A 21,039-nucleotide genomic window follows, 5' to 3' on the forward strand; every position below is an offset into this window, starting at 1 on the left:
ATAAGGAGCCTGAGAGTAGGGTTGCGCCGCGGCCGTTAGCGGCTCGTTCGTCGCCTCAATCTGTGCCTTTTTCGGCTCCATCTACTAGTAGAGATTGTGGTTTTAGCGCTGTAGCTAGCAGTTCTAAGGGTGTTTCTTTAGGCGCTTTTTCGTCTGTTACGCCTGATGCGCCTGTTTCGCCTCGAATTTCGGCGCCTCCGAGCGAGGGCGCAAGTAGTTTTTCCGCCTCCTGCTGAACATTTAGGCTCTTCCAAGCCTACGTTAACTTGTTTGATTCGTCTCTGGCGCCTTTGCGCAAGCAGTTAGAGATGTTAACCAACTGGATGAATGAGTCCAAGGGTGGTTCGAAACCTTCAGATCAGGTTGTAGTTCCGTCTACTTCTTCGGTATCGGATGAGAATGAAGAAGAAGTAGAGGAGGAGGATTCACATCACCTCTCGTGTTATTCACGTCTCCTTAGATTTCTTCTGGTATCTTATCCAGATTATTTTGAGAAAGCGGCTCCGCGCTCCCCAACTTCGACTTTTTTTGATGAGGAGGAAAACTTCAGACCCTCTCCTCCCAAAACTTGTTCTATCTAAAGCGGTTTAGACATTCGTTGAAAGAGACTGAGAAATGGATGTCTATGAAAAGAGACTTAGGGAAGGCTGCTTTTTGCTTACCCTCCCTCTAAGTTGCTTCGTAAGAGGTATAGGTTTTATGTACTGGGGAAGCTCCTTCTCTGGGAGTGTTTCTGCCTCCTCCCAGGGAGACTTCTCCAGTTTTAATCGACTCCTCTAGAAGATCTGCTTTCCGCCGCAGCGAAAGTTTTCTTTACAGCGCCGGAGTTGGACCACGTTGTAAAGAATCAATTTAAACTTTTGGAAGTCTTTAGCTTCCTTGATTGGACTATTGGCGCTTTAGCGGCCAAGATCGAAGACTGTCCTTCTCTTTCTCAGGAGTTACGAGGATTGGATTGGTGTTCTGTCCTGGGCGGACAAATCCATTAGGGATGGATGTGATGAGTTTAGCTTCGCTCATCGCCTTTGGTACCCTTAAGAAAAGGCAACTTTGGTGCTCCTTTGCTTCTAAAAGGGTTACTTCCCAACAGAAGTCTGCTCTCTTGTTCGCTCCTTTGTGAAAGATAACCTCTTTCCAGACGATGTAGTGTTGTCAATTTCGTCTGCGCTAGATAAGAATCTACTTCGGATTTACTGGCACAGTCTACTAAGAGACCTAAAGCTCCTGTGGAGACTGTTCCTTCGGTTTCTCCTCTGGCCCAAGTGCCTTTTGCGAGGGAGAAAACCCAAGCGCTTCTTTCGGCCGAAGTCGAATTTGCGACCTCAGTCTAAGGCCTCAGCCAAGGTTAACAAACCTTCCAAATGAAAAGCTCGGTTCTTCATGCACCAGTGGGAGCCAGGCTGGCTCTGTTTTGGAGGAATGGAAAACAGGAGCAGAAGCCTGGGTAGTGCAAGTACTCAAGTTCGGCTATCGTATTCCTCTCGTTTCACCTCCCTCGCTCTCACCTGTGCCAATTCCATTCCAGCATACTCTCCGGGCTCAGACAAATTTCTGGCGCTAGCCGCAGAAGTGGAAGCGGTTGTTCTCAAAGAAGCGATAGAACAGATAGAAGGGGATTTTCCTCCAGGCTTTTACAATCGCCTTTTTGTAGTTCCCAGTCATCAGGGGGCTGGAGGGCCGGTTTTGGATGTGAGCGCCCTGAACTTGCATGTCCAGAAAACAAAATTTCATATGGAGACCACTCGGTCGGTTGCTGGAGTCCATCAGACAGGGGATTGATGGTCTCTCTGGACATGCAGACGCTTATTTTCACATTCCGATACATCGCGAATCTCGGAAGTACCTGAGGTTCATGTTCAAAGGCAAGGTGTTTCAGTTTCGGGCGCTTTGCTTCGGACTAGCGACCGCTCCTCAAGTTTTCACCAGGGTTCTATCCCCGATAGGAAGCTGGCTGCACATATTAGGAGTAAGAATCTCCCTCTATCTGGACGATGGCTTCTCCGGTCGGAATCAGAGAGTCGGTGCATGAAGGACCTTGGAACAACTCTGGATCTTGCCAGAAAGTTAGGAATTCTGATCACAAACAGAAGTCCCAGTTGGTTCCATCTCAGAGCATCCTTTATTTGGGGATGATTCTGAATGCTCAAGTTTTTCGGGCTTTTCTGTCCCCGAAGAGGGTTCAAGCTGTCTGGAGACAGTTCAGGAGTTCTTGGACAAAAAGGTAAGTTCTGCCAATCAGTGGATGAGACTCCTGGGCAATTGACGTCAGTGGAGAAATTTGTGACGTTGGGAAGACTGCACATGAGACCTCTGCAGTTTTTCCTGAGAGCCTATTGGTGCAGGAAGACACAACCAGACTCGATTACCTTTCCTGTCACAGATCAAATAAAAGAGGACCTAAGGTGGTGGCTCTCTCGAGCAAGGTGGAAGAAGGGTTAGATTTACGACCCATCCTCCCGAACCTACAGTTCTTTTCCGACGCATCGGACACAGGTTGGGGAGCCCTACTGGGAAATCAACGGACTTCAGGAGCTTGGTCGGAGAAGGAGAAGAAGTTCCACATAAATGTAAAGGAACTGTTAGCAATTTTCTTGGGGCTCTGACAGTTTCGGAGCTTAGTAGAAGGTCGAGTAGTGGCAGTGCATTCCGACAACTCCAACGGCTCTCTCGTACGTGCGAAACGGGGCAGGGGGGGACTCAGTCTTTCTCTCTGTACGAAGTAGCCAAGGATCTCCTCCTGTGGTCCAAACGAAGCGAAGGTTCAGCTAGTCCCGAGATTTGTTCTGGGAAAGATGAACGTCCTGGCGGACGAGTTAAGTCGTCAACAGCAAGTGTTACCTCTGGAGTGGACTTTGGACAACAAGATTTGTCAGAAACTTTGGCGCCTTTGGGGAGACGACCGTCAATAGACCTGTTCGCGACATCAAGGAACAACCGTCTTCCTCTCTTTTGTTCTCCAGTCCCAGATCCTCTAGCTTGGTCGGTGGACGCAATGCTGTTGGATTGTCGGGTCTGAAGCTTATGCATTCCCTCCGTTCGGTCTAATAAGAGAGGTGCTGAACAAGTTCATGTCGCACAGCAATGTACACTGATGTTAATCGCTCCCTTTTGGCCCAGGAAAGAGTGGTTCCCGGACCTTCTCCAGTTGTTAGTAGACTTCCCGAGCTTCTTCCTCCAGAGAAGTGGTTTTTTCTTCTCAAACAACCTCACTTCAAGAGGTTCCACCAAAACTTGTCCGCTCTAGCTCTGACAGGGTTCAGACTGTCCGGAATCGTGTCAGAGCGAAAGGATTTTCAAGAAGAGCTGCAGAAGCTATCGCTCGTTGTAGGAGAGAGTCTTCTAACAAACTCTTATCAAGGGAAGTGGAGAATCTTCAGAGAGTGTGTAGAAGTGCTAAAGTCTCTACTTCTGCGACCTCTTTAACAGAAATAGCAGATTTTCTTCTATTTCTTAGGAACTCTAAGAACTGGCTCTCCTTCGACGATCAGAGGATATAGAGCCATGCTCTCTTCGGTTTTTCGACATCGAGGTTTGGATATTTCCTCCAATTCAGATCTGTCGGACCTCATTAGGTCTTTCGAAACCACTAAGCTCCCGCAAGATACAGTGGCTTGGAACTTAGATGTGGTGCTTAAGTTCCTCATGGGGTCCACCGTTTGAGCCTTTGAAGTCGGCTTCACTCAGGAACTTGACTAAGAAGGCACTCTTTCTTATTGCACTAGCTTCTGCTAACGTGTCAGCGAATTGCACGCTATAGACAAAAGAGTCGGTTTCTCTCAAGGCAATGTTGTATTTCGGTATCTTTGACCTTTTCTAGCCAAAAATGAGAATCCTTCTAATCCTTGGCCGAGGAGTTTTGTGGTAAGGAACTTATCTGATTTGGTTGGACATGAGGAGGAAGAAAGGCTCTTATGTCCAGTCAGGGCTATTAAGCAGTATCTGTTGCCACTAAGGGTATTAGAGGACAATCTTCTAAGCTCTGGACCTCGGTTCAAAATCCTCTCGTCCTCTCTCTAAGAATGCTATAATCGTTCTTTATTAGAGAGCTTATCAGGGAAGCTCACTCGCAGTCCGAGAACGACAATCTTTCCGTCTGAGAGTTAAAGCTCACGAGGTTAGAGCAGTGGCAACTTCTTTAGCATTCAGAAAGAATTTATCTTTAGCTTCGATTCTTCAGAGCACGTTCTGGAGAAAGAATTCGGTTTTTGCGAGTCATTATCTCAAAGAGATAGAAACGGTTTTCGAGAATTGTAAAACGTAGGTCCGGTGGCGGTTTCTGGCATGGTGTTGGGAGAAACGGCACAGGGGTCGTCACCTCTATGCTAACTTTTCACCTTGAATAGGTTGTCGAGTTCAAGGGAAGCTGGGGGGTACTGAGTACCTGGGATACTCACCAGTCTGTTAGGTCAGATTTTACAATGGTTGGGGTATATATGTTTTTAAATCTGGTGTTGGTGACAATGTTTTGTATGATTGAATTTCTGGTCTTAGCCCAGGGCAAGGGCAATCTTTGTTGTTACTATCCTCCGTCAGTCAGCCTGGACTCGCTTGAACTACGGAAGGATTCCACTCCTGTAGAGGCTAACTTTGGTCAAATTCCAATTCCTCTACAATAGTAAGAAGAGCACCGACCAGAGCAGTAACAGTCTGCTGTAGCTCTCTTACAAGGTAAGGTACAACAGACACCTTGAGTGTTTACTGGTATTGCAATAAATGTAACCATTTAAAAATACTAGTGGTCCACTGAATCCCACCTTCCCATAAATGTGTAATCAGCTCTATAATTGTTCGGTAAGACACTACAATAAAATGAAATTTTCATTATTAAAATGAAGTTTTGTACATGAACTTCCCTGACAGATATATACTTAGCTATAGTCTCCGACGTTCCCGACAGAATTTCAAATCTCGCGGCACACGCGACAGGTAGTGGTCAGGTGGTCTACCTTACCCGCCCGCTGGGTGGCGGATGTACGAACCACTCCCGTAAGCTTTGTCAATTTTTCTCTGTCGCGGGAACGATAACAACTGTTGTCGGTTCCTCTCGATAGTTTTTCGATTCTCGCTTGCCTGGAGTTAATTTGGACTTCTTTTGGTGACGTATTCGCTTTGTTTGGCTTGGCATACGCTGATTGTGGACCGGTTTGATTTTGAGTTTGATTTTCTTTAACGATGTCTGATCTAGAATCGGTAGTTAAACTTCGGTGTTGTTAGTGTTTTGCGTGAATGAAGGATGTAAGGTGAGGTTGCCGAAAGCTTCGGTAGACCCCCACACGGTTTGCATGAAATGCAGGGGAATGATTGTGCGTTTGCTAACCCTTGTAGTGAATGTAAGGGATTGAATGAAGAAGAATATAAGGCTCTCTCTTCTTATGTTAGGAAGTTGGAACGTGATAGAGTGCGTAAGGCTTCTCTAGAAGTTCTAGCAGATCTAGAATGAGTGAGTTGGATGTGGATCCTAATAGTACTAACGTAGAATTAGAAACCTTCTTCCCAAGTTGCAGCCCCGGCTCCCCGCACCGAAGCCGGAGATTCGCCTTCGGAGGCGGCAGCTCTGAAAGCCAAGAATCGTTCTGTGGATCAGAAGATTCGTCAGTTGGAAGGTAAGGAGAGTGTTAGTGATCAGTGCAGTGTCCCCAGTGTTGTGGAGGGTGCGTCTGACCGGCTCCTTAGTGCCTCTAGGCCTAGACCTCTTCCAGACTCCCAGTTCCAGTGGAGTAGGAAAGTCGAAAGCCGCAGGAGGGCTAGGGAGAGCCCCCACCGGTCAGGCGTCCCCTCGGCAGATCCTGAAGTACGCTCCCAGGCTGCCTCGGATCGCTACAAGAAGGAGCTCCTACGCCAATGCTTCTCCTCTTCGTCGTCTCCCTCTCCGAAGAGAGGTTGGAACTCCCCGGATGCGTCGCGCCCGTTGAAGAGGGGCTTGGAAGGCTCCCTGCAGTCCTTTGGCTTCTAGTCCGAGGTTTTCCCGGAAGAATCGTCGGTGGAGGCGAAGAAACACAAGAAATCCTGTGATCGTTCTTCTTCTCGCGCTCCGCGCTCGCGCCTGCTTCCGAGGAAGAATTAGAAGATTCTCCTACGAGAGTACTCGCGGGACTTCAAGCTCAGATCACGGCGCTAGCAGACTCTCTAGCAGTTAGATCACGTAGGAAGAAGGACGTTTCTCTTCCGATCAAGAGATCTAGGCGCCGCTCTTCAGAGGATCGTTCTCCTTCATATGGGGAGGTTTCGTATGAAGGTGGGGGCTCGCGTGAGCGCCCTCGCTCGCGGGAGCGCCTCACTCGCGTGAGCGCCCTCGCTCGCCTGGCTCTCTTTCAATTTCAAGGCGCCAAACATCGGTTAGGACGCTCTATGGAGAGAAAGAAGTTTTTTCTCCAGATTGGATTCCCGCTTCCGGTAAGCGCACTGCACCTGCTCATCACGCGATTTCTTCAACTCCCTCGCGTGAGACTTCTCCTCAGCAGCCTCAAGATTATAGAAGGCGCCCTTATACAAGTAGGCGTTCTTCTTCCAGATGTCACTCTCCTCGAGTATCGGATCGTGACTTCTCTCCTGACAGGCATCTAGAGTCTGGTAGGAGTCGTGTGCATGATAGACGGCCTACTGTTAGCCGCTCCCCGCAAGGTAGGCGCCAAGAGCCTACTGCACATAGCTCTCCTAGTAGCGCTCGTCTCTTTTAAGCGTCATACTCCTGATTATTCTCCTAAGGGCAGACAACAAGAGTCTTTCAAGCGCCTTCTCCGTGTAGGAGCTCTCGCCCGCTTCTAGGCGCACTTCTCCTGACCGTTTTGTCTCTTGGTAGGCACCAGGAATCCCGGAAGCGCCCTTCTCCAAGTAGGCGCTCGTTAGTTTTGAAGAAGCGCCCTTCTCCTGAATGTTACCCTCTTGTTAGACGTCAAGAGTCTCGCAAGCAGCCTTCTCCTAGTAGGCGCATTTCGCCTTCCAGTCGAAACTTCCGTTGATCGTACGCAACTGACATGGTATGGAGGAGCCGCGCAAGCGCTCTGCTCTCGATAGGCGCTCTTCTCCTGGCACGCCGCTCGCCCCAGGATAGGTGCATAGAGTAGAGTAGGCGCTCGCCTCCTCGTAAGCGCCCTGCGGATGTTTCCGAGAATTCTCGAGATAGGAGCCCTACCTCTCCTTCGCTGAGATTCCGTATACCTCGAAGAGGGAGTCTCATCGTATACTTCCCAGATCTTCTCATCGTTCTCCAGTGGATGTGAACTCTTCTAAGAGAGGGCGTTCTCCAAACCTCTCGCTCAACTCCTGCTAGGATCCCTTCGTCACCCTAAGGATCTTCCGCGCTCGCCTCGACAAGACGTCCTAGAAGGTTCGGATGAGGGAACCGAACACTTCTGCTGCTGTCTCTTCTTACAAGAAGCTTACAGAGCTACTTTTACAAGTTTTTGGGGATTCCCTTACGCCTACGGCTCCTCCTTCTCCTCACTCACTTTTTTCAACGGCGAAGACAGCGAAGAGTTCTTCTTGTGTGAGGATGAAGCAACTCTTTCTATGAAGAAGGCACTGAGGAGTTTTGGTTCCTGGATGGCTTCCAAAGAAGAAGCGGGGAAAACGATGTTCGCTTTTCCTCCTTCGAAGTTATCAGGACGCGCTGGTTTCTGGTACGAAACAGGAGAGCCCTTAGGATTGGGTCTACCGTCTTCGGCTGATTCGGATTTTTCGGCACTGGTAGATCGACAAGGAGAACTGCCCTTAACTCTGCTAAGACGACTTGGGCAATGAACGAATTGGATCATTGCTCAAAGGTATGTTTAGAGTGCTAGAAGTATTTAACTTCCTTGATTGGTCGTTGGGAGTCCTAGCCAAGAAATTGAAGTGCCAGAGTCAATTTCACCAGATGATCTTATGTGTGTTTTGTCTTGTATGGACAAGTCAGTAAGAGACGGAGCGAGTGAAATCGCCTCCCTTTATGGGGCCGGCATCGTGAAGAAGAGGTCGGTTTACTGTTCCTTCTTAACGAAGTCGGTCTCCCATGCTCAGAGGTCTTCTTTGCTGTTTGCTCCTCTGTCTACTCAGTTGTTCCCCGAAACATCGAGTGCAGGACATTTCGAGGTCACTTTTCGGCCAAAGCCACCCAGGACCTTTGGCACAGTCGGCAAGAAAAACCTCGCCCTTCCTTCCCTACCAAGGCTAAGAAGGAAAAGGCAAGTGTTCGAGAACCCTTTCGAGGGGCATCTTCATCAAGAACCTCTACGTTTAGAGGTCGTAGACCTTCAAGAAGGGGTAAGACTTTCGCCAAGTCTGTTAAAGCCCCCAAATAACTTGCAAGTCCTTCAAACAACGGTGGGCGCCAGACTCTTAGAGTTTGCAGAAGTCTGGGCCCAAAAAGGAAAAAGGGGCGGATCCTTGGACCCTTTCTATTTTGAGGAGAGGTTACCTCATCCCTTTCGTCGAAAGACCTCCCTTGACGACCATCCCAAGGGAACTGACGGCCAGGTACAGAGACCCCATCATGAATCAGCTCTCCATCTAGCAGTAGATCAGATGCTGGAGAAGGGGGCTATCGAACTAGTGACAGACCATCATTCATCGGGCTTCTACACCAGCCTTTTCCTAGTTCCGAAGTCCTCATGGGGGGATGGAGACCGGTGTTGGATGTAAGCGCCCTGAACTTCTTCGTAGAAAAGAAGAAGTTCACGATGGAAACGCTTCATCAGTGCTGGCAGCGCTTCGTCCAGGGGACTGGATGGTTTCCTTGGATTTTCAGGACGCTTACTTCCACGTACCGATCCATCCTTCCTCGAGGAAGTTTCTCAGATTCATGATGGGGGGTGAAAATTTTTCAGTTCACGGGCTCTGTGTTTCGGCCTCTCGACGGCCCCTCAAGTGTTCACGGGGATTTTGAGGAATGTGGCTCAATGGCTTCATTTGAAAGGGGTGAGGATATCCATGTACCTCGACGATTGGCTAATAAGGGCCAATTCAGAAGATCGTTGTTTGAAGGACTTACAAGTAACTTTAGAATTGACGAAGGCTTTGGGACTTCTCGTCAATTTCAAGAAGTCATCACTAATTCCCGAGCAAGAGTGTGTGTATCTCGGGATACAGATGAACTCTCTGAGTTTTCGGGCTTTTCCCTCGCAGAAAAGGATAGCCCGAGGATTCGAGAGAGTAACAACCTTCTTAGGGAAAGAAGTATGCACAGTGAGGGAGTGGATGAGTCTGCTGGGGACACTCTCCTCTCTGGAGCAATTCGTTTCCCTAGGAAGGTTGCACCTGAGACCGCTCCAATTCTTTCTTCATCGGATTGGAGTCGTCGTTCTCAGGATTTGACGTTCTCCCTGTCGTTATCCCAGGACATCAAGAAACATCTCTTATGGTGGACAGATCCCAACCTCTTTGCGAAGGGACTGTCTCTTCAATCACAGACCCCCAACCTGGTGTTGTCTCCGACGCGTCGGACATGGGGTGGGGTGCAACTCTGGGAACCAACGAAGTGTCAGGTACCTGGGTGGGGGACCAGTAGCCTGGCACATCAACAGAAAGGAGTTGATGGCTGTGTGGTTGGCTCTGAAGGCTTTCGAGCCCAAAGTCAGAAGATCGGTAGTGCAGGTCAACGCGGACAACACTACAGCTCTGGCATACATCAGGAAACAGGGGGGACGCATTCCTTCTCCCTGTACGAGACGCAAGAGACCTTCTTCTGTGGGCAGAAAGAAAGAGGAATCAGCTTCTCACCAGGTTCGTGCAGGGAGAAAGGAATGTAAGAGCAGATCTCCTCAGCAGGAAAGATCAGGTCCTTCCCACAGGGAGTGGACCCTTCATCTGGATGTATGCCAGAGCCTGGTGGAAGTTATGGGGCAGGCCCACATAGACCTCTTTGCCACGTCAAAGAACAAAAAGCTGGATCCTTACTGCTCTCCGTATCGGATCCAGAGGCAGTAGCAATAGATGCTCTTCTTCTAGACTGGAACGGACTCGACGTCTACGCGTTTCCCCCCTTCAAGATCCTGGGCTAACTATCAAGAAGTTCGTAGTCCGATTCAACGAGAATGACCTTAATCGCTCCCTTTTGGCCGGCCCAAGAATGGTTCACAGAGGTACTGGAATGGTTTGGTGGACCTTCCAAGATCGCTCCCGCTAAGGAGCGATCTACTCAGACAACCCACTTCGACAGGTACCACAAAAATCTCCTCGCTCTCAGTCTGACTGTTTCAGACTGTCCAAAGTTTGGTCAGAGCGAAAGGCTTTTCAGCAGCCAGCTGCTAAAGCAATCGCAAGAGCGAGGAGACCTTCCATCTTGCGTGTATACCAGTCAAAGTGGGATGTCTTCAGACGTTGGTGCAAGAGGAAGAACATTTCCTCTTCCAGTACCTCTGTGACCAAATTGCGGATTTCCTTATTTTCCTCAAAGAAGAATGTCATCTGGTTGTGTCAAACTATTAAAGGGATACCGCAGTATGTTGGCGGCGGTATTTCGGCATAGAGGCTTAAATATATCCGATGATAAGGACCTGCATGATCTTATTAGATCATTTGAAACCATTAAGCGTCCTCATGTAGTACCGAACTGGAATCTAGACGTAGTCCTACAATTCCTTGGATCGTCTAGATTCGAACCTCCTGGCTTAGCCTCTTTCAAGGACTTGACGAAGAAGGCTATCTTCCTTTTGGCCCTAGCTAACAGCTAAAAGAGTGAGTGAGCTCCAAGCTATTGAGGGCAATGTAGGTTTAAGGAAGATTCTATGGTATGTTCGTTTCTTTCCAAGTTTCCTTGCAAAGAATGAAAACCCATCACACCCTTGCCCAGGAGCTTTGAAGTTCGTAGTTTTATCTTTTCTAGTAGGGAAGAGCCTGAAAGAACTCTTTGCCCTATGAGAATTATGAAGTATTTCCTTAAGAGGAAGGAACAACTTAAGGCTAATCAGATGTACTTTGGTGCTCCGTAAAGGACCCCACTCGGCCCATGTCGAAGAATGCTCTTTCCTTTTTTCTGAGAAGCCTTATTACAGAGGCACATGTTGCCTGTAAGGAAGATCAGTTTAGACTACTGAAGTGAAAGCTCACGAGGTGAGAGCCATCGCAACTTCGCTTGCATTCAGAAAAAAAATATGTCTGTGCGGAACTTGATGGAGGCGACTTTTTGGAGATGCCAATCGGTTTTCGCAAACCACTACCTACGTGATGTAAAAATCACATATGATAAATGCTTCGCCTTGGGTCCTTTCGTATCGGCGGATTCGGTGCTGGGGCGGAGCAGGAAACTTATCCTGTGTAAATTTTTTATATGTACCCTATATTTTATATTGTTGTTTTTTTTGGTTGTCTGAAAGAGGTTGCAGGAGGGCACCTCTTTTTGTCGTAATATTAACCCTTTGTATTTTGGTTGGTGGTCTGGTGGGTTTTGGCTCCTTGCAGAGGTAGTGGTAAGGATCTGTTAGGTAAGCGACAAGGTCCCTCTAACAGCATCCGACTTGGATTCTACCACAATAGGGATCACATATCCCAGTGGTAGATCCGAGAGTCTTTCAGCATCAGGTCACGTCCTAGCTGTAGGCTCTCCAGGCAATGCAGACTCAGAGAGTATCTATGAAGTCTTCATCCTGAAAAGGTGAGAACCAAGGTTTTATATCCTACAACATTAGTTGTTTCCGTCTTACCTGTATTATTGAGCTGTCTCTTACCCTCCACCAAGGGTGCCAATCAGCTAAGTATATATCTGTCAGGGAAGTTCATGTACAAAAATGATTGTTAAACTACAATAAAGGTTTTGTACATACTTACCTGGCAGATATATACGATTAATGGCCCACCCAGCCTCCCCTCAGAGACAGGTGGAAGAGAAAAATCTGACAAGCTTACGGGAGTGGTTCGTACATCCGCCACCCAGCGGCGGGTAAGGTAGACCACCTGACCTACCTGTCGCGTGTGCCGCGAGATTTGAAATTCTGTCGGAACGTCGGAGACTATAGCTAAGTATATATCTGCCAGGTAAGTATGTACAAAACTTTATTGTAGTTTAACAATATCATTTTTATTGTATACTTACCGAACAATTATGATTGTACCCACCCTCCTCCCCTTAGGTGGATGGACGGGCAGAAAGAATTGGATTCACCTGGGCAGTTGTACCTGGTTCTCCCGCGAGTGGAGGGAGATGACGTCATCACCACCAGTGTTGGCGACGCCGACGCGCTAAATTTGAATTTAGTATCCTGCCGCTCGTGGAAATCACGGCTCTATAATTGTTCGGTAAGTATACAATAAAACTTCATTTTAATAATGAAAATTTCATTTTTTTGTTTTGTGGGTTAAGAAAACCTAGAATGTATTTGTGAAGGTTAAGCCTGGAAGAGGCAAAGTTAACCTTTTATGTTGTGTTTTTTTGAAACATAACGTCTTTGTCAAGGAACAAGAGGGCCTCTGTGATATATTGAATAGGCTAGTGCATGAGAACTAGCTCTATGTCTTCTACCTTATTGAAGGTAAACATTCATAATGTGAGCAGTGCTTGTAACTTCATTTAGTGTTAAATCAATTTGTCGCTTCAGAATAGGATTGATGTGGTGCAGTAGAAGTAAAATTCGGTTTTTACCCTTTCACTAGTATTGGGTACTCTTTCCCTGAACCGAAAAAAGAGCAATTCTTTGGGCTCTTTTGTTTAAATCCCGGGTTTTAATATTTTTGGGAGTATGAAGGAACAAATTTTGTATAGGAGCATACATACCTTTATATTGTAAAGGTATTTATTTTAAGTGACTCATTTTATAGGGCTTTTGGACAGGGGTCCCTCATACCGCTTGTGTTTCATTCTGGGTGAATCAAAGCGGATTTCTTAGCAAGGCTGCTCTTTGCTGCATATGTATGAGAGCCTCGCTTCCTGAATGGAATCCAACTTCTGGTGGAAGTAAAATCCAGCAAGGATTCCAGATCAGGTGAGAATGTTTTGGGTTTCATGCAAGAAACCTTTAGCTTGAATGGCTGAGCAGATTTTTGTCAAGCTGCACTACCCACTGTCCTCTTCTTAATGTGGGAATCAGCTAACTTTAACAGTAGATAAGATTCATCACAAATAATATTAATTTTCATACTAAAATATATTATTTGGATACTTACCTACTGTTAGTAGACCCACCCAGCCTCCCCACAACTTTGTGGGCTGTCAAGGAGAATTCTGACAATAGCTAAAATATTCGAAACACACCTGGTGGAGAACTGGTAAACTAAACAGTTATCTAGGCCGCCATTCAATTTTTTGTTTGAATGCCGACTGGGCTAATTGGCACGGAGATATAGCTAACTTAAACAGTAGGTAAGTATCCAAATAATAAATTTTATTATGAAAATTTATATTTTATGCATTTCATTATCAATAATAAAGTGCAGTTTGTTCCATTGGCTATACAAACTTACTCTTTCATAGATGGATTGCTCAGCTCCATAACGAGCTGTGGCTGTCTGCTGACTAATAAATAAAAAACAAATTCTCATTGGGCATGTTAACTGTTGACTTTATGGAGGGTAGTGCGTCCATTTTGATCTCAGCCATGTGGCTGTACTGTTGTGCGTTGAAATTTTGTCACATGTAGTTGAGATTTGATAGTGCATGTGTCATGTTTTTGTAACCTTTGTTTTTGCTGGAGCATCTTGTCCTTCCAGTGCCAAAACCTCCTCCAGTAGCCCTGTACTTTAGGTCTGTGCTGTTTATACCATATATGTTGGCGTATAAGGCGACTTTGTAACCTTAAAAAATCTCCTCCAAAATGGGGGGTTATCTTATACGCCGAGTATGAAAAGCAAACCTTGAATTCTGCTGAAAATTTTATTGATAGGCTAACCCCTGAAGTGTCAATAGTTGTGTCTATTCAGGCAATCCCTGGTTAACGGCAGACTCGGTTAATGGCAATCCAGTTTTATGGGGCTTGTCTAGTGCCATAAAATTGCTGCCATAAGGTGCTGATATTAGAGTTATGGCGCATATAAATCACTAAGTTTCGGTTAATGGCAGTTTTCACTTATCAGCACCCTGCGGATTACTGAGGACTGCCTGTAGTTACTACTGTCACAACTATCAATATTGTAAACAAAACAACTGTAATATGGTAATTACCATAATTAGATGTTAGGATGCCCAAGCTCTCACTTTGTTACTAGCTTTATCCAGAGTACCATTATTATAAGGCAAAAATATTTGACAATTTTGTTATTGGTGCTACTATAAATGGTAATGATTTTGTTACAGTTTGAATAGTCTATACGTACTGTATTTCATGTATTGTAGTGAAATAGCTAATTTTTAACCTTTTTAACTCAGGTATTTTCATGTGCCCAGTTTCCTGGTGGGGAAAAGTATGAGCCATATGTTCCTCTACAGAGCAACACTACACCCATACCTTTTACTGCAACACCTGTGAAGCTGAAAGATGGCATTTCCATTAGTCCAGCAGCACTTCAAGTAAGAAAGCAAAAAATATATATTTATGTGAAATACAGATCTGTTACTTTTACCCAAGTTTATGCAAAATAGAACTGAAAAACTAAGTGCCTAAATCCTAGTTATGAAGAATCTGTAGTTAGATGGATGATACCTCCACTGATAAGGTGGGTTCCACTGCTAGTTATTTTGAATCATTTGTTTGGTTAAAGTACATACGTAATTGATAGTAATAATGATACTGCAAATTCCAAAAGCTCTTTATCTTGATTTAATTTTACTACTGGCCCTAATGTAAACCAAGTACAATCTGCATGTGACTTTGTCCTTTTCATCACATTAAAAACTATCCATGAACAGCCTGGAGGAAAAGTGATATTCCAATAGTATTGATGATCTTGTTTCTTGATAACTCCACAGTGAACAAACAAATTACTTAGGAAAAATAAATAAGCACGTATTATACTCCAAAAATAGAAAGTGAGCTAGAGTTTATTTAATTTAGAATGCCATCAGATACCTCTATGGAAGATGGTATGAAGTCATTGTTGCATTATTATGCACTTTAATAAAGTTACTGTACAACAATATGTAGTGATGTATGCAATAGGTTTGCTTACTTGGGATAACTGTTCTTATTCATGAGAAAAGGGCCCTCAAAGATACAAATAGTAGTAATTGGTATCATACTGTTACTTTCCAGGGTAATTTGGTTTGCAAAGTGTTTAGGGTTATTTCATTTTTTGAGACTACTGTAGTACTGTAGTAGTGTGCGTAGTAATGTAGTAATGTGATGCGAGAAGCTCAAGTAGGTTTTGTCAGGTTCTTTGACTCTTGCCACATACTTACTATTCTGTTTTAGGTAATTAACATGGTTCATTTAAAAAAGAAAATTTTGTTTTCCTTACTTTTTAGCTACTGAAAAGCATCATTTGTTTGGTATGGAGAGAAGCCTTGTGATTCATATAGTATTTACAAGTTATAGTATTTAGACATAAAAGTGTTTTATCCTTCTGAATATGTATAAAAAGGTATGTATTCTCATATTACCAAAGAGGAAAACTGAATTACTTGTTGCTCTGACAAAGGAACTGCAATACATACACATTTTAGTTGTTACTGATCTCCATTATATAACATGGTTCTGAAATAAGAAGGTTGTCCAAGTTAGCAGTTAAAATGGGTACATGGTATGGACAGTTTGTTTTAATGAACTGTAGATTTGAATTTTAGAATAGATTTGCAACAGGTAGTTTTGGAAATTTTTCTATTTCTCTCCACAGGAAAAGTTGCAGTTTTATCATGTACGTGAACGCCAAGGAGCTGCTAACAAAGGACGAGGGCTAGAGGAAGCAAGCCAGGCAGATGGTCTAGGAAGATTACCTCCTCATCTTTCATCTGTCTCTTCCTTGCTGCTATATAACACAACTCATAACCCGTATGTACTGTATAATTTAATATGATGTTAAGTGAAAATTATTTACAACTAATTCTTGATGACACAGTCATACGTTTATATTTTTTAAACCTGCAGATACAATACATTATGGTTTGAAGTGTCCTGCAATTCTCATCCTTATGGGTACTACTGTAATACATATGAAATTAGTCATGTTTGTATCAAATTTCATATCATCCTTGATATTTTCCCCTTCCCCAAGGATTTAGATATGAAGTGGCTTCTTTCCAGAGACCCTTGTTTTCGCTGTCTAAAACATGTTTACTTGTTTGTCTAAGCGTTGACTCTTCTGTCTTCCCTTGCTTTGTTGGCGTTCATTTCCTCATGCTCCACCACAATGAACCATGTCTTCGGCTACATGAATTTACACAATTTTAATATGAAATGTCAGTGTTATTCTAACTCTGAATCTTGTTTCATTCTCTCTGTTAGCAGCGTCGTGTTATTTTTTTTCATTGAATTTCAAAGGTACTTCAACTTTATGCTCATAATGAACTGAAGTCTGTCCATGATACTGGTAAAAAAATTTACAAAAGATAAGATGTGTGATTTTACATTCGAATATCAGAAACAGACTAAGGCTGCCACAAAGACCTCATGAAATCTAAAATGTTATGCTTGTTGGTGGCACCAAGGAATTATGATTAATGTTTTTGCTACAAGTTTTCTTCAATATAAAGATTACTGTTGTGTATTGTTACCTTATATGTTATGATAATGATAAATATTCTTATTAATTAATAAATTTTGAAGTAATCTTAGGTTGCTTGTAGCCAAGCTTAAGCTTATGGGCCAGTTGAATGCCAAAAGTTAATCATGGAATGTCGTACTGTGAACTTCTATGTCAGCTCATTCACTTGTAAATCATTGGAATTTGAAAAAGTTTCATACTTTTCTAATCAAAACAAAAGCATTCAGACCTCAGACCTCTTCCAAGGTTTTATAATGTATCCCCCAAAAGATCTTGCGCCCCCAAAAATCTGTTCTTATATCTCACATCATCTAATCCCCGGTTGCCAATCATAAGGTCCCCTTTTGATGATACTGTTATGGTAGAAATTCACTCAACTATTTGTGTAGTCCTCCTAACAAACAAACAAACAAACCAAGTCAAAGACATCCTTATGGGAAATACGTAATAACAATAGATTATAAATACTGTTGTAGTAAAAAAAAAATTTTGAATTGAAAAGTTCCAAGAAAGTTGAAATTTAGCAAAACAGAGACTCAGGGATTAAAAGTGTAAAGTCAAAACTAACAAAGCATGTATGTATAAACATGTACAAACTCCATTCATGATACTCAGTATCTGTCAGTTTTCTCTATTGTATTTGCAGCTATAAGAAGTATATGGTGTTGGATCCCCTTGGTGTAGTATCTGGAACTCGTGGTGAGGAAGCAAGAAGTAGGTCAGACACTGCTAATTCTGGCCCCACTTTGCATGATGCTCCTACAACTCTTCAGGTATAAAATAATATGCATATTAGTTTTTTTGTTTTTTTGTGGAAGAATTCACGCTGTTGGTTTTCCTATTACGTAGATCAGTTTTTTCTCTTGTGCTGTTAAGTACTACATTAGGTATATTAGGGATGAGTATTATAATACCTGTGTAGCAGAAATGTTACTAAGGTTTTATAATTATTTGTTATTTATAAGTAAAATAACAATTGAAAATCTTTATAATGGAAATACAAGAGTAATTTTAAGTCATTGGTGCTCTTATTCCCATACTGGTTACAGGTTCCGTTGTTAGGGGTTTGGTTGTTGCATGTGGGTGAACATAGCTCATAGGCTAATTATAGATGAGTTGTTAAGAAATCATCTCAAAAAAAGAAGAAAACATTATGTATTCAGTTTGGCATTATTTATATTTTAGGTATCCCGTGTCAAAATTGGGCTAAGTAGCAAAAAAGGGATTTTGACGTAGGAAAAATCTATTTCTGGGCGAGGAAGCCGTGTCGCCCAGTGAAAAATGTGTCCTCTTTAGCACTATTTCTAGTAAAATATTGCTATGATACCAAGAGAACTTGCTAAATTGGACATGTCAGAAGTCTCTGACTCGCTCACCTAAAATAAAAGGTGTCGGTATAGAACTGGGGCGAGTGTTAACACTACCACAGCAACCCCTCCAATTAGCCTTTTCCTCATCAAAAGTGCTAAAGAGGACACATTTCACGGAGCGACACGGCTGAGCCCAGAAATGGTTTTCTACATATTGTCTTCATGTCTAGCAATATTTCAGGTCTTTTAGTAGTTACTATTAATAGGAATGTAACATTTGTAAAAAGCAGTTATTAAAAAAATTTTCCATCATTTCTCCTGGATTTGAGTAGAATTTTTGTAGTCTCTAGGTAATGGGTGATGCATTGTAGGGGCCTTCTGTAATGTAATTGAAGCAGGATAGTGGGAACAAATTTCAAGGTTACGAGATGAGACTCCAACTCTCCTTAACCTAATCTATTACCTTTATCTTACAGTATAAAATTACTCAATCTTACCCCCAGCTCATCAAACCTATCCTCCTCTCCGTATATCCAACTTAGCCTAACTTAAGATTACGTACTTTGTACCTTACCTAATATTACCCCCCAATGACCTAAGAATCTAAACTTATTTCCTATCTTTAATATTGCAACAACCATCTAAGAATCTCAATCTAATATTGGTTTTAATGCTTTAGTTTTATCCCCACATAGAACAGTAACTCTTCCAATGTTTGAAAGATATGTCTATCACATCCACTTGGGATTGCCCAGCAAAGATTATTTGAGAACCAAATCTCTTTTTCTCTTTTCGTTTACTTAAAATGGAATGCGGTAAAACACTTCACTGTTAGGCTGATTCACACACTCTCGTCATCTTTCCTCAAGTATCATACTAACTTTTCCAGTTTCAAGACAGTGCTCTTGTTTGTAATACTTGAAATCATCACTGTCATCCAAGAGAGGTGGGCATCTGACTAAAGGGGAGCACAGCACACTCACTCATTCCCATCTACCAAACTGCAATTAAAAAAAGAAAAACAAAGATGAATATTAAAATACTAGTACAGAATCCTAACATATCCACAAGCCAAAAAAAAAAAACCAAAAAAAAAAAAAAATCATTTAATCACACAAACCCAATTTCTTTATGCTACAGAGCCTCATCATAGTCTTCATCTGGCTGAAACTGTATGTCCAGCAGATCCATTTCAGGATACAGTCAGTGTATTCAGATATACTAATATTTTATAACCTTAAGGGATAGTGCGTATATTGTCTCACAGGTATTAGATGACCAGTTTGTGATGTATCAACATGGGTAGAATTATACAATCACCTTTACCAACTGAAGGTACACAATTCAGAAAATAAAATGAGAAACGTACGTATATACGTAATCTTCGCAGAGGGTAAAGTCAATCAATTTAAAATTAAGTACTAGTGTGAGGGTTAAGTACGAACAAGAGAGAGAGAGATACGTACGTACATACTTTATGACCGTTTCTCCGAGGTTAAGAAAGTAATTTTCACAGAGTGACAACTCTTAGTTATGTCTTTGACATGTTTTTACTAGTACGTACAATAACAAATTCATTTTATCAACCCAGCCTAACTGAACAATCTCATCTTGTGATCATGTGAGATCCTAGTGACAAACACATTGTGAATTATGTACTGCCTTTGTATCATATTTAAAAAAAATAAATACAATGCACAAAATTTCCTTACCAATTTTACACATAAAGCATGAAAACATGTACATACTAGTAATTGTAGTACTAGTACTACTTAGGTTTCTTAAAAAGTACACTAACTGTAGGTACTGTAATTACCTTTGTATCATATTTATGCATGTACAGAAATAAAATTAATACAAATGTTAAATACAGATTTTACGCATAAAAGCTTTAAAACTTATAAATTTACAGAAAAAATTTGTAGGGTTTTGCAGTGTTTCTTGAGGATTAGGAAATCTTCGTGTGTCTGTGAAAACCTCGCATATGAGAATTAGTTTGGTTCCAATGAAACTTTTGTGCTCTTGTGAATTTGTGCAACTCAAATTGTGTAAAATTTAAGGTAGTATTACTGTACTTTATCCAAAACAGTTGACCAAATTTTCGTATCAATTGCCTAAAATTCTTCTCTCTCTCTCTCTCTCTCTCTCTCTCTCATCTCTCTCTCTCTCTCTCTCTCTCTCTCTCTCTCTCTCTCTCTCTCTCTCGTACATACATATGTACAAATGCTTTTCACATATTGTACTGTGATTGGAAGCACAGTGTAGATTGATTATATATTGTATAATTGTTATGGGTATAGATAAGTGTGATTATATATTGTATAATTGTTATGGTATTTTATGCATTGTTGAAATATGGTGGTGTCCTATATATAGACAACATGTGGTAGATTCTAGAAGGTGTCTGTTGATGTATTTAAGTTGTGTTGTGACGTCATAGGCTGTGACGTCATAGACAAGATGGCGGCGGCGTCGGCAGGATGTAAAACAATAACACGAGGGGGAGGAGAAAGCACGTGTGTGGTGGTGTGGTTGGTAGGGGGGAGCTCTCCTGTCTGGTAGGAGTTGTTTTTTTTTTGGGTCGTAAGTCTCGTGGTGCTGGTGTTTTAAGGTGATTTCTGGAGTGTACTGGAGTTGGAGAAAGCGTACAGGTGGGTAGATTATTCATTTTTATAGAGAAAGAAAGGAGTTAGGCTAGGCCAAAATTCAAACTGGTAGCAGAGCGTGGTTGATCAAAGATGCCTGGATCCGACAGTGAACAAAGGGAGACTACTGAGATGGAGAAGGGAATGTCCTAGGTTTAGCGGGATACAAGGAAGAATACAAAGAATGGAAAGGGTCAAGCGGAGCCAAGATTGGCTATTGTTGTATGGAGAAGATACAAAATATTCCCGGCGATAGAAATGAGAATGAGCTTAAAAGGGAAAGCCCGAGAGCTAGTGGAAGCATTAGATAAAGATAAACTTACTGGTACAGAGGGTCCAAAGTTAATCCTAGAGAAACTAGATAAAGCCTATCTAAAAGACTCGGTAATGGAGAATTACGGTAGAATAAAAGATACCTTCTAATAAGAAGAGAATCTAGTGAAAATATGGCGGACTATTTAATTAGATACGAGAAGGCAGCATCTGAGTGTGAAAGAGCAATGGGGAAAGGCGTGCTTGAAGGCGAAGTCAAGGGGTATCAT

At 42.9% G+C, this 21,039-nt stretch overlaps 1 protein-coding gene and 1 pseudogene across 3 annotated transcripts in view; both read left to right on the top strand.

Moving 5' to 3' along the window:
* Positions 1 to 21,039, top strand: part of LOC135214819 (WASH complex subunit 1-like) — a 192,864-nt gene that overhangs the window by 121,892 nt on the left and 49,933 nt on the right. The window lies entirely within an intron of this gene.
* Positions 1 to 21,039, top strand: part of LOC135214520 (WASH complex subunit 1-like) — a 47,122-nt pseudogene that overhangs the window by 16,504 nt on the left and 9,579 nt on the right.

Source organism: Macrobrachium nipponense, chromosome 46 (assembly GCF_015104395.2).
Source record: "Macrobrachium nipponense isolate FS-2020 chromosome 46, ASM1510439v2, whole genome shotgun sequence".
NCBI lineage: Eukaryota > Metazoa > Arthropoda > Malacostraca > Decapoda > Palaemonidae > Macrobrachium > Macrobrachium nipponense.